This window comes from Manis pentadactyla, chromosome 17 (genome assembly GCF_030020395.1).
Source record: "Manis pentadactyla isolate mManPen7 chromosome 17, mManPen7.hap1, whole genome shotgun sequence".
Classification (NCBI taxonomy): domain Eukaryota; kingdom Metazoa; phylum Chordata; class Mammalia; order Pholidota; family Manidae; genus Manis; species Manis pentadactyla.
In genome coordinates this window covers 14,569,046-14,585,951 of record NC_080035.1, presented here as the reverse complement: position 1 = coordinate 14,585,951, position 16,906 = coordinate 14,569,046, and the positions used below count along the sequence as shown (strand labels likewise).

The 16,906-nt window shown below is 40.0% G+C and overlaps 1 protein-coding gene across 5 annotated transcripts in view; it reads right to left on the bottom strand.

Moving 5' to 3' along the window:
• Positions 1-16,906, bottom strand: part of VWA8 (von Willebrand factor A domain containing 8) — a 392,879-nt gene that overhangs the window by 74,864 nt on the left and 301,109 nt on the right. The gene's annotated exons all lie outside the window — the stretch shown is intronic.

Here is a 16,906-nt window from a genome sequence, read left to right as displayed (position 1 = left end):
CTAACAGTGTGAATCTGTCAGTGTCCCCTTTACACCCTAAAACCCATCCTCCTAAAAAGACAAAAAGCCCTGGACACCATCTCAACAAATTCCTCTGCGTTTGCCTTCTGTGGCTCCCCTCCCCTCCCTACGCCCCATCCCACTCAGCTCACTCTGTGCCCTGACCCGAGGATCCCCTCAGCAGGGCTGGTTTTGGGGGGCCCTGGAGGTTGAGGGCAGGGAGGCAGCCCGGTCTGGAACAGGAAGCTGTGTGCGCTCGGCTGTGAGTGCCATGACATGGTCAGGAGGCAGCGAAGGGGTCACATGCTGGGGAGAGGAGCAAAGCCGCTATCAAGAGACTCTAACTGAGGGCCTCGTGGTTGGACTCGGGTAAGAGGGGTGGCATCCCTCTCCGTGTCCTCCCAGCACCTGGACTGTCTTATATTGGGTTATTACAATTCTTCTTGACATGTAGGAGTTTTTCTCTGTCATTGTACCCAACTTCCTAACACAGTAGAGATTTTAATTTTGCAGCCATGTGAGGTAGCTTAACAGAACCCTGGTTCAAAGGAACTCATTTTGTACCCCACTTTTGTTTTGACATGTGTTAATGTTATTTTTAGGGATGATAGAGAATGAGGTTAGTCATCTGTAAGAGACAGATTCTAAAAGAAGGAAAATACTCAAGAGGAAGCGAGCTGTGTTTGAGAGGGCCGGCGTATAGAGCAGAGAGCGCTTCGGGCTGCAAGCTGGGACCCAGTGTGGCCTCTGAGTCGCTGTGTCACACTGAGCCAGTCATTTCACTTTTTTGAGACTTAGTTTTTTCATCTTCAGAATGAAAAACCAGACTAAATTTTTTCTGACTCTAAGTTCTTTATTTGGGTCATTATCTACATTTATTTCAGCTCTGGTTTACAAGAAATGTGAGCAGTCACCAGGGATCAATTTGAGTAAAATGAAAGGTCAGTATAAAGAATGTTTTTATATAATCACATAAAAGTTTGGCTTTTCTTCAAATTGGTTCACTAAGATGTTAAAGTAAAAAGGGTAACTTTTTTGAGAAGCAGCTTGATATCATGGAAAAACCATTTTAGTGGGAATTAGAAGACTGGCTTTTGATCCTGGTTCTGGAGCTAACTGGTGAAACCGTTTTAGCCAAAGTTATTTATTTTCTCTGCACTTTCTTCACAGAGAAAAATGAGGAGGATGACTGGCAGAAATGTAATTCAAGCACACTACATGGTTCTTCTGGGTGATCACGTTTGACGTGGATACATGAACCCTCAGCCCTCGGCTAACCAGAAATCCAGCACAAACTTACTGAGGGGAAGCGTGTGTCGTATAGGAGGATAGGGAGGTACTGACCGTGCACCACAGAGCAGGGATGGAAAGTGAGAGAGAGCTACATCTTGAACTCCCATGGGTATAAGTCAAAAGATAATGAAATGGAAAGACAAGAAGAAAGCTAAGTATGCTATTTAGAGATAAGGGGGCAAAATGTAAATCGGCAGGAGTTGAAAGTGTTTGTTTTGCTCTGAGCTATTTTTCATAGCAGGTCTTAGAAATTTAATGTTTAAACCTGTGCACATGTATAACTTAGACAAGCTTCTCCCTTTCATCCTTTACTGTCAGACTGCCTCCCTGCCTGTCGTAGTTTCCACTGGGCAGCGGTGATGGGCCAGGCCCTCTGCTAGATGCTGAGCATACAAAGCACGTGACCCAATTCTGCCCTTTATGGATTTCCAGCCAGGTGTGGGGCAGATCTGTTCTTTCAGTCAGTGCAGAGAGTGGATGAGTGCCCTGCTGCGGGGTGGCCCAGTGTGCCAGGGGAACACACTAGAAGGCCCCTACGCTGGGGGTCAGGACGAGTATCAGGAAAAGCTTCCCGGAAGAGGTAATGCCCACGAAGACTCTGAAAGGAAGAGCAGGGGTTGGCAGCACAGGAGGCGGAGAGTTCAGGCAGAGAGAAGAGCAGGAGGGGCGCTGGGCTGAAAACAAGGGGACTGAGTGGCGGTCCCCACAGGCAGCTCCGTTCTTGCTCCTGCAGCTCCCGCAGCGGCACTCAGTGCGCTGCCCGCATGATACGCATTCCTTAAGGTTTATGATGATGACGTGCCTCATCCTAAAACCCACCCGTTCTGGAAGTTTAAGTAGAAAAATCTAATGAGAGCACACAGTGGATTATGTGAAAACTCCCCAAACCAAGGAAATTAGGGCTCATGACTCCTAAAATTATTCTCCTTTATTGAAGAACATCAGGGAGAAATGCATCTTTCACTGTGGTATCAGTTCACCAGTAATTGCTGAACAAGTAAATACATTTAAACAAACAACCTAACTCCACTTTAAGTGTGGATAAACCCTTAGAATTATTATGACGTGAAACTGTTTCTCCCTGCCTTCTCTTCCCCACAACCAAGCCATGACGCAATAGTGCACATGGCAGGCATTGTTGCGCTTGCCTCTCTCTTAGAGACAATCTCAGTTTTTAAATATAATTTAATTAATTTTACATCCAATTTAGTTGCGCCAGTTGTAGGGATGCAGAGTAGCAGTAGGGTGCATGTCAGCAGCCTAGCAACTAGGTGACTTGAGTTCTAGCGCTGCTACTTGTGAGCTATACAGCGTTGGGCAAGATTCACACTCTCAGAACCCCAGTTTTCTCATCTCCTAAAGAGCAATAAGTACGCACGCCCTCATGGAGTTGTGAGGTCCCACTAAGGCATGAAGCAGCTGTGTGACCCTTGGAAAAGTACTTAGTCTCTTTGGACTTCAGTTTCTGCACCCACAGAATGAAGGGGATTGTAGTCAGACATGGTCCCTTATGTTGTTTCTAGCTTAAAAGTTATTAGGTCTACATAAAGATGCTTTCAAAAAAACGTAAAGTGCCTTTCAAATAGATGATGCAGTAGAGATATATTATTATTAAATAAAAGAGAAGAAAAGGGAGAATTTGTTCTATTTTTTTTTTGTATGCACTTTTATAAATTTCCACCATTTGTCTACTTGTGAGTGCATTTTACAAGCACCAGCCATGTGAAGTCATGCAAGGGAATGAAGTTGCCTTAAAAAAGAGTTTAGAGTGAAAAGGGCAGCTACTGAGGAGACAAACGAATCAGGGAATGAGACTGAGAGGGAGCGGATGAGAGTACTGGGAAGTCAGGAGGAGTGCGATGACCAGGGGGCCGGGGCGGCTGGGCTTCAACAGAGAGGGTGCTGAGCCCAAAGCAGAGAGGGCCAAATCACACCAGGACTGGAAAGGGCCCGTGGAATTCAGCAGTGTGGGGGGTATCTGTGACTTTGGCAAGAGCAATTCTGAGATGGAAGGAGGGGATAGGACTCACATTTCGAATAGCAGGTAAATGCATGGACATCTGGAAGTAGAGTCAATGCATGTAGATACCTCTTCTAAGAGGCTTTCCATGAAAAGGGGTAGCATTATAAGAATTAGAGTAATAGCAATCGAGATCTGTGGGGTCGAGAGAAATGTTAGATGTGCTTAAACACTGATGGGCAGGATCCAGACTGGAGGGAGAATGAAGGTGCCTGCAAAGTGCCTGAGGCAGGGGGATGAGAGGAGCTAGGAGAAGAGGGGGGAACACAGAGCTGCAGCTGGGCTCACCCGCCAGCCCGGGAAGCTGGAAGAGCTGCATTCCGGGAGCTGTGACTTTCTTTGGGAAACATGAGACTGGAATGTTGCCTGAGAATATGGGAGAGAGTAGCTTGAAGTCTGAAAAAAGTAGAGGCTATATAAAAGTCATTTATGGGGGCTAGGCCTAAATTTGTTTTCATCTCAAAAGAATTTTTAAATTTCCAAACATGTTTCTTTAAATGGAAGTTCTACAGAGTATAACCATCTGTTTGGAGATGATGAAGTATCAGATAGATATGCTGGTTGTGGAAAAGATAAGGAAGCTAGATTAGCAAAATCTAGAGCTATAATTTGGACAAATTCCAAGTATCTTGCCATGCAGAGAGCCATCCTGCAGTGACCTTCTAGAAGCTGTTTCTTAATTTCCCAGACAAAAGATGCTGATACTCCTCCGGGCTCTCACAGTGCTCTCTCTTTCTCCATATTGTCCTTCATGCCACAGCAGTGTAACAGCCATGTACACTCTACTCGCTAACCTCGGCGCACCTTAAAGGCCAAAGCCCCTAACCCATAGCTGAACTGCACAGTGTGACTTTTAATGAATGTTTGCAACCTTTGAAATGGTATATAAATCACAGAGGAAATGTTATCTGACTTACACAAACTCGCCTTATACAAATTGAGGAAGATTCTCATGACATAAAGTGACGTATCTTTTTAAGAACAAAGGATTTTCACAAACAGCAACATATCAGCAAATGGGTGGGCCACAGTGGGAAGCAACATGCTCTTCCTGTGAGCCACATCTCCACTCCGTTTTACAGTTTCAGGACAGCCCAATGTAGCCTAGCAAAGAAAATTCAAGGAAATCAAACAACTCCCTCCCCTGCTCCTATTCTTTTTAGATACAAAAGACAGATGACTATCTAAAGTATTTCTCAATATGAACAAAATGGAAAAGTGACCTTTGAGTCTGTGACGGAGTCTATTCACGTAGTGCATTTAGCAGAAGCAAAGCAATGTCCAAAGCTTAGGGAATGCTCACAGCAGCCAGCTTTTGCTCTCCCTCATGTTACACAGACCATAAATACAGAGAAACAGTTCACAGGCAGCCAGACCCAAACAGTTCATACTCACCCCGAGGGAGTGATAACATTCTCCAGCTAGTAGACTTACATAAACCAGGATGCAATGCGTGTTGAAGGGTCCCCCCTCTGCTCAAGAACCCTGAATGTATGCATCCTGAAAGGGGGCTACATGGAGAAGGAAAATAAGTCAATCTGGCAAGAAAACAGTAATCATTCAAAGTGTTGGTAGATTAACTGAAACATATAGGAGATCAAATTCAGTGATTTAAAAATCATATGCTTGCTAGTTAAAGACCTCCATTTCTACCTTTCTGCCTATTTTAAAACACACTAGTGGAGCTTTAGTAATTTGGCTACTTTGTGCTGAAACTGGGTCTTCTGTCTGGTTTATATTCAAAATAGAAAATAGACTACATTTCAAAGCCTAAGGCTTCTTACAGATTTATCTATTGTTTGGGACAATTATTATCAGATAACGAGGCAATCCAGTTGATCATCCTGATGAAGATGAAAAGTTTAGATTTTGGAAGTGATCATTTCTAATTTATTGAAGAAAAGAATCCAAACAATTAATTGCTTTATATTCTATTTAAAGTGAAAAAACACAAAACCAAAGCAGACAAGGTAAGAACAGGTTGGAGGGAAGCAGACAGGGACTCAATCTCAGGCTTCCCATCCCGATCTAATCTCTGATAACCACTGGGTTTACCAATAACCGTTGAAACTGAAGGGCACATTTTCTTTTCTAACAACCCTTGTTTTGTTCCTCCAAGATATATATGCATACTTAAAAAAACCTGCTAGCTCCACCTTGAATGAAGACAAAGGATAAGGGGAAACGGCAGGGAAGTTCGGTTGTTTGCGGACAAGATATGGATAAAAGGGGCACATGGGGTGTGGAGAATGTACTAGAGAGAACACCTATAGTAAGAATTGCATTTCTCTTAGAAAAGAGGTAATTCTAAGTATTACTAAAACAAAACAAATTAAAAGTAAAATATTAATTCTAGGAAGAATAGTTTCAAAGCATTTAGAGATCACTGGTTTTTAAGAAAATTAAATGCTAGCTAAAGTCAGGTAGATGACTTCACTTTGAAATTGCTTTAGAAATTTAATCTCTAAGGGACCTGCTTAGAGACATGCTTAGCAGGTTGAGTTTGTTTGGAATTCTGAATTTCCCTGTGTGTACTGGCTCAGCTTTTCTCAAGAGCTTTTCTAACGTCAATTTTCTCATGAGGGGTCAGAGCTGTTGTGGTGCTGATTATTAGTTTTAAGATGGCTGCTATGCTCTTCTTGTTGAAAGAAAGCAATTTTCCATCCATCTTGGGAGGTTCTTAACCATGGGAATGATGTCTCTCCCCTGGCAAGCCCACCGTCTTAGGTAGCAAGCTCATCATGTTGATTTGTATTCATACTGTGCAGGGTTCTAGAAAGCTTTATAGGTTTATAATGCAGAGAAGACATTTATTAAAAAACAATAAGTAGGAGGAGTGGGAAAACCTTTTCTTGATAGGCAAATGTTTTATATGATCATGTATTTTGAATTTTTATTTCCAAAACACCAGAGAGATCCTATAAAACTGCATTCTAAAAAAAAAAAAAGAAGGAAATTAAATGACTAATAACTAGTTTCTCATAACGTCCTTCTGTGTTGGGACAGCCCAGTTAATGACTATTGTCCCCATGCAATTATTAATAGCACCCTTTTCAGTCTCTAAGTGGAATTATATGAACATCCTATAACTGAGATACAACCCAGCCCCTTGGCAGAGTTTATTACTCCATTTGGGTATTTAATTAAGCTCTGTTTCTGAGAAGCACTCACCAAGGGCAATACTGGGTAATACAAGTCTCACCATTTGATAGAAGGCACATACATGCTTGTCTCTATATGTCTACCAAGGTCTGTTTATTCCAAACCCATAATTTTTGAAAATGCAAAATTTTATTAATGTAGCAGTTTTTGAATTTTGAAATGAAAATTTGAAAATGTGAATTTTGTCTTCAAAATTCTCAGATAAATTTTCTGGTATCTGTTTTTTTACAGTGAGTCCTTATGAAAAGCTACAGCATAAGGGACAAATTTCACACCTTTTTAAGGCACTTCTACAGGCTCTAGGCTAAGTGGTCTTGACCACTGTGGTCATGGAAATCCAAACGCCGCTCAGCCTCAAGCCAGTCTGGCTGTTGGCCCACTCTTTTTGCACTTTAAGTCTTAACTGACCTCTTGCCTTTTCCCTTGAGAGCAAGCCTGTGCCTTGAATCCCTCCTCTAGTAGCTGGGTCCCAGTCTGATTCCTCACTGTGTGAGTCTATACTTTGGGTCCCTGCCTTGACCTTGCTCTGGAATTTTAGGGATCCCTTTGCCTGACCCTGAACCTCTCTTACCTGGACTTGCCGCCATTGCCGGTCATTACCCTCCCGATTCTCTATTTTGCTTGTGTACTTGACATTAAGGACAGACATTCAGGACTTCTCATCTTTGAATCGCTGGCACCTCATAGAATGCCTGGCGCATAGTAGATTCTTAAGAAACAGTGGTTAAGTGATGAATGATGAATGAACACAGAAGCTTCCTTCTCACTGACTGGAGCTGAGCTTCCTTCCAAATGCCACTTCCACCTTGGCGCTTTCCATTGTTTGAGGGCCTTAGGGAGCTAATGTTGTGCACGTGTATTACTCTTGGATGAGTTAACACAGGCACAGAGTTGAGTGAATGCTGGGGCCTGGGTTGTGCAGGGTGGGTCTCAGCTGACACAGTGTGAGTGGGGCTGAAATACACATAAGCTTGCATCTCCAGTACTAGGCTTTAGGGATGACAGCCTGGAGAAGTAGCCTTTTCTTTTTTAAGTTTGTCCAAAGAGAGCCCTTTTGCAATCCACCCTTCCCATGGGAAAGCCTTTTTCCAGTTTTTTTGCAGTGGCCCATGTGTGCTCAGAGAGGCCCTAGTGGGGTCATCGCTCCCATGAGGAGAGGTTTTAAGTGAGTTTGGCAAGCACAGCTCATAGGGAACAAGGCCCTGGAAGGGGGAAATCTATGATCTTCTTTCTTGCTTCTTATTATTGGTAAAAGCCAACAACTTTGCTTAAAGGTTCATGTAGACAGACTTTATCAGAATTTAAAGAAAAGAACTTTAGGATGGTAGCTAACTCAGATGTTTTTTAGTGTGCCATTTTTTTAAAGCATCTTTTCCTCAGTGATGTGAGGTGAATGCTCTTAGCTTTGGGTGAACTCCTGGAAGGCTCTTTCAGAGGCTTGCCTCCTATTAGCCTCCACATCTGAAACCTAGGCATGCTGCAAGTGAAGAAACATAGAGTGTAGGGAGGTGAACTGTTCTGTACATTGTACTTCTCTAGGTTGATCACATGTATTTCGTTCAGTCTTAATAGAGACATGTATTACCACTACTCAAAAGTGCCCTCTAATGCAGTTAATCACTGGAACCAGTGTGCGTCGATTCAAATCCTGCCTGTTGACACTTACTGGTTGGGTAAGATACATCATCTGTAAATGAGGATAACAGTGATACCCACCTCATAGGTCACGTGGGATTAAAAAGGGTTAATACACATAACGGCTTAGAATAGTGCCTGGCTGCACTAAGGTGCCTCTATGTGTTAGCAATTATTACCACTTATTTCTCCAAGAGTGAAAAAGGTATTGTTTAGTGTAAAACATTCATTTTTCAATAAAGATGTGCCAGATATATATCACATTAATAACAGCATTGGGAAAAAGTAACTCAGGATTTTAATCAGGGATATTTTCTGAAATTGAGGTTGAATGAGAATTCAACACTCCATCCAATTCGTATAGTACCACTCACGGTCTGCTGTTCACTTATGACCTCACACAGGAAGTTCAGTGTTACTGCGAGTATTACAAATACCAAACTGATGCTTCCTAACACAGGGCTCTGCCCAGAATGTAGCAGGCCCCCTTTATGAATCTGGCAGCTGGAACGAGAACTTGATTGCTTCTGAGCTCCTGAAAACATGTTTGCTCTCAGCAGCAAAAGATGTGGCATGACAGGGACTCAAAACATTTCCAGCCATATGGCTGCTCCAAGCAAGTCTGGAGAGAAATGGATACCTTAAATAATGAGAATAAGATATGTTCAAGTGCCAAGGAAAAGGCACTTGTAATTTTTTTTTTTGCCTGTAAATTCCAAGTTAGGATTTGTACTTCAATCTGTTTTACTTGCTCACTTGTTAAAGATTTTTTTCTTTTAAAGCCAGATCACATAAAATGTGAGTTTTCCATTTACTTTGGGTTTTTCGGACTGCATCTGAAAGAACAAAGACATTTTCAAGCACGAAAGAGGAGGAAGTGTACTATTTTTTCTCTCACTAAAGCTTCTTACAGAATTTTCCTGATCTGTATGCGCAGAATTCAACAACGGAAACGAATCTGGCTGCTGAGGAGAGTGAATACTGCTGGTGAGTGCCTTCGTGTGTCTGTGCCACGCACTGGGACGGTAACACGACCACTGTAACCACTCTACCCATGATCCCTGCCCTCATGCTGGTAACAGTCTAGGCCCTGTACGTGTATTATTTATAATATCCACAATTCTCCTTATTAGGCATCGTTATTTCTGCTTTGCAGGCCAGTAATCTAAGGTCTAGAGAAGGTAAGCAATTTACTGTCACACAACCAGGATTCAAATCCCAATCCGTCTCATTCTAAAAGCCTGGTTCTTGGATTCTTTTTACTCTATCACGCTGACTTTAAATAACAAATGTGTTCTAGAAAAGTTATGGAACTCAATGTTTTATAAAGCAGATCACAGTTTAAGAAAGCAAGGAATATTTCTGAAAAGCAATCACTTTTTCCTTTATAATATATGTCAGATTTTTAGGAAGCAATCAATATCAGTAAATAGGACATGGGGTCAAAGGTCAAACAAAGTATGTCTTCCAGAAAGATTAGTAAAATATAGTTTTTATATAGGGTCTGAACCAGTTTTATACCTGATAAGGGAAAATTCTGAAATGTCCTACATTATGTGACATAAGGACCAGTGAATGAGGGAGGGAGACAAGGGAAGGTCATCAGTCAATAGCCTTGGGCTGTACCTAACCAGAGACTCCACGGTCCTGGACTAAGTCATTTCCACAATCACCTAGAAGGTCCCCAGAACCACCAGATCCCCCTTGAGCATCATCAGTGTCTGACCATCACCAACAGCCAATCCACGAGTCTCATCTATGGACCCACCACCTATCTCCGGACTTTGCCTGCTTCATACTAGCTCGCCTTCCTTATCTGTAGCCAGTGTGAATTTAAAGAACTGTCTTTCCTTGAGACTTCTAATAAATGTGCCCTATTTCTTGAGTCTAGTGAACAACTTATTTCTGTTCATTGGCCTTGCTGCTGCTGAAACAGAAACTTCCTGTCCCAGGACTCAGCCCTTTATCTGGCTGCATCTGTAAAGGCTCAATAAACCCTTTTATTTCAGAGATCTCTCTGTATCAAGAGTTTTTGATTTGTAACACCAGACAACCTTGACCATGACCTGCAAACTCAGTACCCATTCTAGCGGTACAAATCTGATTGCGTCACTTATTGGCCATAGGACAATGGGTGTATTATATCATGAGACTCTTCTTCATCTGTAAACTGGCAATATCCCCACCTGCCACATGTACAACTACAAAGAGTAAATGGAAGAACGTAGGCAAAATGTCTAACAGTGATATGCATGCTTCATTTTCTTCCCTTTTCCCTCACATATGACACACAAGCTTTTCTAACAATGGTAGCAAAGCATATTTCCGTCTAGCATTTACAGACAAAAATGCCTCCGATGGAAATATCCCAGAGCATGAAGACCGCTGACTTTGATGCCCTGCCTGTGGTAAGCCCTAGGACATAAATGAGCATTAGAAGCTTTTAGGATACACTTTCTGGATGATTCATGTTTAGGATGATTTAAGGGGGTTTGAATAGATTTTCTCTAAACCACAAATAATCTTCCACTTGAGCAAATTAGGTAAGGATATATAAACACACTAACACATAGAGTATACCTACAAATGAATAGGTTATTTTTTTTAAAATGGACAAACATGTTCATTTAAAAGACTGTTATTTGCAATTGCCACCCTGAAAGTATATGTATTTATTTCATTCATTCATTTAAGAAATAAATGATCATGGGGTGTCCAGTAAATTCATGGGACTATTTTTTTGATTGCATAGTGATGAACAAACAGCAGTGTTTTCTCTTCAAAATCAGTTTTGAAGTCACACATGGCCTCAGTCACATTATTTGTTGATAAATGAATATCACTAACAAAATTCTGATTGGCATGGCCTTAGCCTGAGTGTATCATAAAACTAGTTCTGGATCTCACCAACTTGCAGATGACATCAAACTCACATGCCTTAGAGAATCTATACAGCAGAGGAGCTCCTTCCTAATACAACAGAAAAGCACCTCAAGCAGCCCCTAGTAGAGTGTCTCATATTTCCTGAGCTTAATCACTGTTAATTATGATGATAAAAAAGATTCCCTTTCTTAGCCTTGGAAAAAATCCTATCCAAATTATTATTTTTTTAAAGAGTGAGATTGTATTATTTATCCCATTCAGGTTTTAAAAATATTTCTGATTTTTTTTCTGCCAATAATGAAGGCATCTTTCCTCATGGAGAACAACCTTGATTTCTGAAACAGTTCTTCCCTTGACATTACTTGGGAGGTAGACATTATGTCCCCTGAAAAGTAAACAAGGGAATAAAAACAAGGTGATTCAAAGGATGAGGAAGTATGTTTTTCTAGAGAACAAAAGATCCTTTCACAGTATGTCAAAGACTTAACTGTGAACTTTCCTGAATGTAAACACTGTTCAAATGGCAGAAGGAATTTCATCTATGTCTATAAAAGGTCCTGCACAATAGTTCTTGCTTGAAGCAGGCAGTAAAATAATCTTTTCTTCAAATACTTTGCATACAGACCTACAAAAACTTTTTTATTATCTCAGAAGTGATATAATTACCTACATAATAGTATTAATAACACATAGGTCAGAGTACTACTAAAAGCAGGTAATGTCATAAATCTCAAGTAATATCATTTATGCTTAGAGTCTTCTGGAATAAAGAAATGTTCTATGAGAAAGTTTAAAATACTAGGCTGATGCTTTCTATTTAGTGTAAGAGTTTAAAATTTACTGGGTACTAGATTTTTTTCCTCTTTTTCTTTTTTACTAGTGGGCTTCACTGTATTTTTTATTTCTTTTAAAAAATGACCGACATAAAATAAAATGTACATATCAGTGTACAGCTCGACGAATTTGGACACGTATATACATTCATGTAACCACTGCCCTGATCAAAATATCAAATTCTCTCACTAATTTTTTCCCCCTTCACCTAAGTTTTTAAAACAGATTTTTGTCATGATCATAGGACTATTGATATTTTTAAACAGACAGGAACTATGAGATATCAGTTAGCTAAAATAAATATTTAACTTTTCCTACTTTAAAGCTTTATTCTTCACAGATCTCTTAGTTCTAATAGATTTAAAATTGATCCTGGTCATTATAATACTTAATGAGCCAAATGGTGCAAGCAAATTATATAATTATTATGGAAATGTTGAAGAGCTTTCCTTACCCATCTGCACATTTTGCAGACATTTTATCGTCACCATTATGAGCCCAAATCCGACTGCAGCCAACTGCTGGTGTTTTCTCTCCTCTCACAGAAGGACTGCACAATTTCTACGAAATGATTTATAAGGAGTACAACTCTGGGTCAGAGGATGTTGAGATTTTTTTCAGTTTTCTTTTTTCAAATGATGAGCATAAAATTAGAATGAGATGCGATAATATGCGTGAAGGTAGCAACCACATTGTTTTTCTTGTGAAACCTTCATAAGAGTGTATATCAATGATATCTTAATAAAAAAAATAAACCTAAAAAAAAATTAGAGTGAGATGTTCTCCAGAACGCTGTGGGTGGGTGAGAGAGCAGGGCAGTGGCAGGGTTACCATGATTCAGAGAGCAGCGTTCCTGTGACATTCCCTCTGTGCCTGCACCTCCATGGCTTTGGGCAGGACCAGCTCTTTCCAGTATCATGGAAGGAATGTGTATATCGTTTAGCCAAATGCTTGAGAAAGGAGCTCCCTCAGAGGTCCCGGGAGAGTGAAGGGCCTGAGGAGCTCCTGAATGATTTATGTTTGTGGAAGAAAGAGGGTATAACATGTAAAGAGAACAATGGCATCTCCTGGAAGCCACCCCGGGCAGAATGCATCCAGTACTTCTCCTGGGGGAGGAGCATGAGATTCCAGGTTTCTGGAAGGGATTGAGTTAGGCAGAGGAATCAAAAGATTCATGCTCTAAATAAAAGAAGTATGATCCTTCCATTTCCCTCTTCTTCAGATCCCCTTTCTTAAGGAAAGGCAGAGTCTTAAAAATACAAAACTGTCTTTTCAACTTCTGCCATGATATAAACCTATAATCTCAGATAAGTCACTTAATCTTTTTATGGCTCAGTTTGTTTATCGGGATTGCCTTGTGATCTCTGAGGTTCCTAAAGTTAGTAACAATGCTGAACATTTACTGAGCACTAAAATTTGCTATACACTGAAATATGCTCTATGCATGGGTTATCTCATTTATTTTTATAGCTCCTCTTTCAAGTGTGTCATTCCCATTTAATGTGAAGAAACTGAGACTTGGACAGGAACAGTGGGTTGCTCATAATCATGTAACTAGTACAGAGTGGAGCTGGGATACAAAGGCTGGTCTGTCCGATTCCAAAGTTGATCTTTTTATGAGTTATGCCAGATTGCCTCCATTTCTTGATTTTCACAATGATGAACAGGTACGAATCATTTGTTAGAAAAAACGAACCATTTGTTTGGGACCAGAAGAAAGCTAGGCATAATTTACAGCTTTGGTCCTTACAAAAGAGGAAGTTTGGCCCCTTCCTTTAGCTTTTGTCTGCCACATCCCCCTTCCTAGCATCTGGCAGGGAGGAATTGCCCATCTGACTTTTGCCAGAAGATCAGGACATCCCTGGGCTACATTTTTCAAGTGTGCAGAGTCATTGTGTATTAAACATGTAATAGCTCCTACTTTGGTGAAGTGAGCTGACTGGTACATGACTCATCTCCATCACGGCCATCCTGCTTTTTTTGTATATTAGCAATGAGCAATCCGAAGATGAAATTAAGAAAACAATTCCAATTACAAGTGTCAAAAGGAATAAAATAGTGCAAAATTTATACTCTGAAAACTACAAAACATTCTTGACAAAAATTGAGTAGACTAAAATAAATAGAAGGAAGTCCATGTTCATGGATCAGAAGACTTAATGTTTAGATTGTGCTGTGGTCTGACTTTTTCTGTACCTGCCAATTCATATGTTGAAATCCTAATGCCTGATGTGATGGAAGTAGGTAGTGGGGCCTTTGGGAAGTGCTTAGGTCATAAGGGCGGAGCCTTCATGAACGGGCTTAGTGCCTTTAGTAAAGAGGTCTCAGAAAGCTTGCTAACCCTCTTCCATCACCAGAGGACACAGTGAACAGGTACTGTGAACCAGGAAGACAGCCTTCACCAGAATGTGGCCATCTGGTGCCTTGAACTTGGACTTCTTAGCCTCCAGAACTGTCAGAAGTAAATTCGATGCAATCTCTACCAAAATCTCAGCTGTTATTTTTTTTCTTTGCAGAAATGACAAGCTGATTCTAAATTTATATGGTAATGTAAGGGACTTAGAACAGCAAAAATATCTTAAAAGAGAAGAACAAAGTTGGAGGTGACATTTTTCAATTTCAAAACTTACTACAAAGCTTACAGTAACCAAAACTATGTGGTAGTGGCAAAGGAGAGTCATATAAATCATTGGAATAAAATTCACAGTCCAGAAATAAACCTATACATTATGGTCACTTAATTTTGACAAAACTGCCAAGAAAATTCAATTAGGAGAGAACTGTCTTTTCAACAAACTGTATATCCACATGTAAAAGAGAAGTTGTGCCCCTACCTCACACCATATACAAAAATTAACTAAAATGGATTCAAAGACCCAAATGTAAGAGCTAAAACTATAAAACTCTTAGTAGACAGTATAAGTTTATATCTTCAAGACCTTGGATTAGACAATAGTTTCTTAGATATGACGCCCAGAGCACAAGCAACCAAAGAAAAAATACACTGGACTCTAAACTGGACTTTTGTGCTTCAAAGGACACTAGCAAGAAAGTGAAAAGACAAGCCACAGAATGGAGGAAAGAACTACAAATCATGTATTTGATAATGGTCTAGTATTTTGAACATTTAGAGAATTGCTGGAACTGAATAATAAAGAGACAATGCAATATAAAAAATGGGGAAAGGTTTTCAATGTCATTTCTCCAATGAGGATGTACAAATGGCCAGTAAGTACATGAAAAGATGCTCATGATCAAAAGATTAAAAAAGATGCTAATGATCAAAACATCATTGAATGCATAAATAAAATGTCTTATATAAATATAATGGAATATTATTCAGCAATAAAAGAAATTAAGTACAGATATATGTTACAACATGGATCAATCCTGAAAATATTAATTGCTAAGCAAAAGAAGCCAGTCCAAAAGGACTATAAAGTGTATGATTTCATTTATATGAAATGTGCAGAATAGGCAAATTCATAGAATCAGAAAGTAGATTAATGGTTGACTAGGGCTAGGGGGAGAAGGGAGCACAAAGCAACTACTTAATGGATACACAGTTGCCTTTTGGAGTGATGGAAATGTTCTGGAAGTAGTGCTGATGGTTGCACGATTCTATGGCTATATGAAAAATCATTGAATCATAATTTAAATGGGTGAATTATATCTCAATAAAGCTGTTATTATGAACAAACATTTCTGCTTGAACCCCTAATGCCAATCATTTCTGGATATTAAGTGGTTTAATTTTTTAAAACTATTGATAATTTGTTAAGTATAATACATACCAGCACCTAGGAAAAATAAGTCTGAGGAAAACACAGTTCCTCACTTCTAATACTTAAAAAAAACACCTTATAAAGGAGAATAAGACATTTTCACAAGCAATTCAAGGCAGGTTGTGATAAGTACTGTAGTAAAATATATAAGTACCCTATAAACCCAGTGGGTTGGCAGGCAGGCAGAGGTAGCATTTGGCATGGACCTTTGAGGTTGGATGGCTGTGACCTGCAGAAACAGGAAAGAGAGAGTGGTACAAGAATGTGCCACATATGGCAAGCAGCATGAGCAGAAGCGCAGGGGAGGGCAAGGATGGGCCGTATGTGGGGAGCAGCAAGTACTTTAGCTTGGCTGGAGGGCACACGGGGTGCTTCCATGCTGGGTGTGCTGTGGAGTCCTTGAATGCCAGGAAGAGTGGGTTGTACTTCAGGTCGACGGTGGTGCAGTTTCTGAAGGTTTCTGACACAGTGACATATTCAGAGCTACTACTTACGAAGACTTAATCTAACAGTTTATATAGGATGGGTTAGAGTAGGAAGACTTTGGAACCCAAGCAAATCTCTTTTAGACAAAGATTACATACTGCATTCTGCAGACTGAGTTACTTTTATCTTCAGGTACTCAAGAATATTATAATAAAAGAAAGGGACTAAACAGCATACTTATATTAGGTGAACAATCAGTTATAGTCATTCTGGTAGGATATTTTTACTTTATATGTGTCTCTGTGAATAATTTTGAGTAGAGGCAGAGCTTTTTAAATTAATATTTTGAATATTGTTAATTTTTTCAGTATTCTTAGTATTTAATTAAAAGGTTATTCTTTTTTCTTTCATTTTATAATTTCCAAAGGTTTACTGTTAAGAGAGGGTGCTATCTTTTTTCTATTGAAATGCACTTCCAACTTTATACTATCTCTTAGCAGCAAAACAGAATTTACTTCAGTAACAGGGCTTATGTCAAATCACAGAATTTTAGAGCTGAAGGAAATATACCAGAAAGCTGTTGCACACATTCAGCATCACATCCCAGGATTAAGACAGTCTACTGCCAGTAATTCCTTGCACAAGGTAGAGATAAAATTATCACTGCAACAAATATTCAGGCTTCCTAAAACTGGTTGGGGCAGGAAAGAATCCAATTCCTTGAGTTGTTCATCCTAACCTACGTAAGTTATCATCAAAATATTAGACCCTTCATTACAATTAGCACACATAATATAGAGGGGCACACGGGGAAGGCAGCATAGCACAGAGAAGACAAGTAGTGATTCTATAGCATCTTACTACGCTG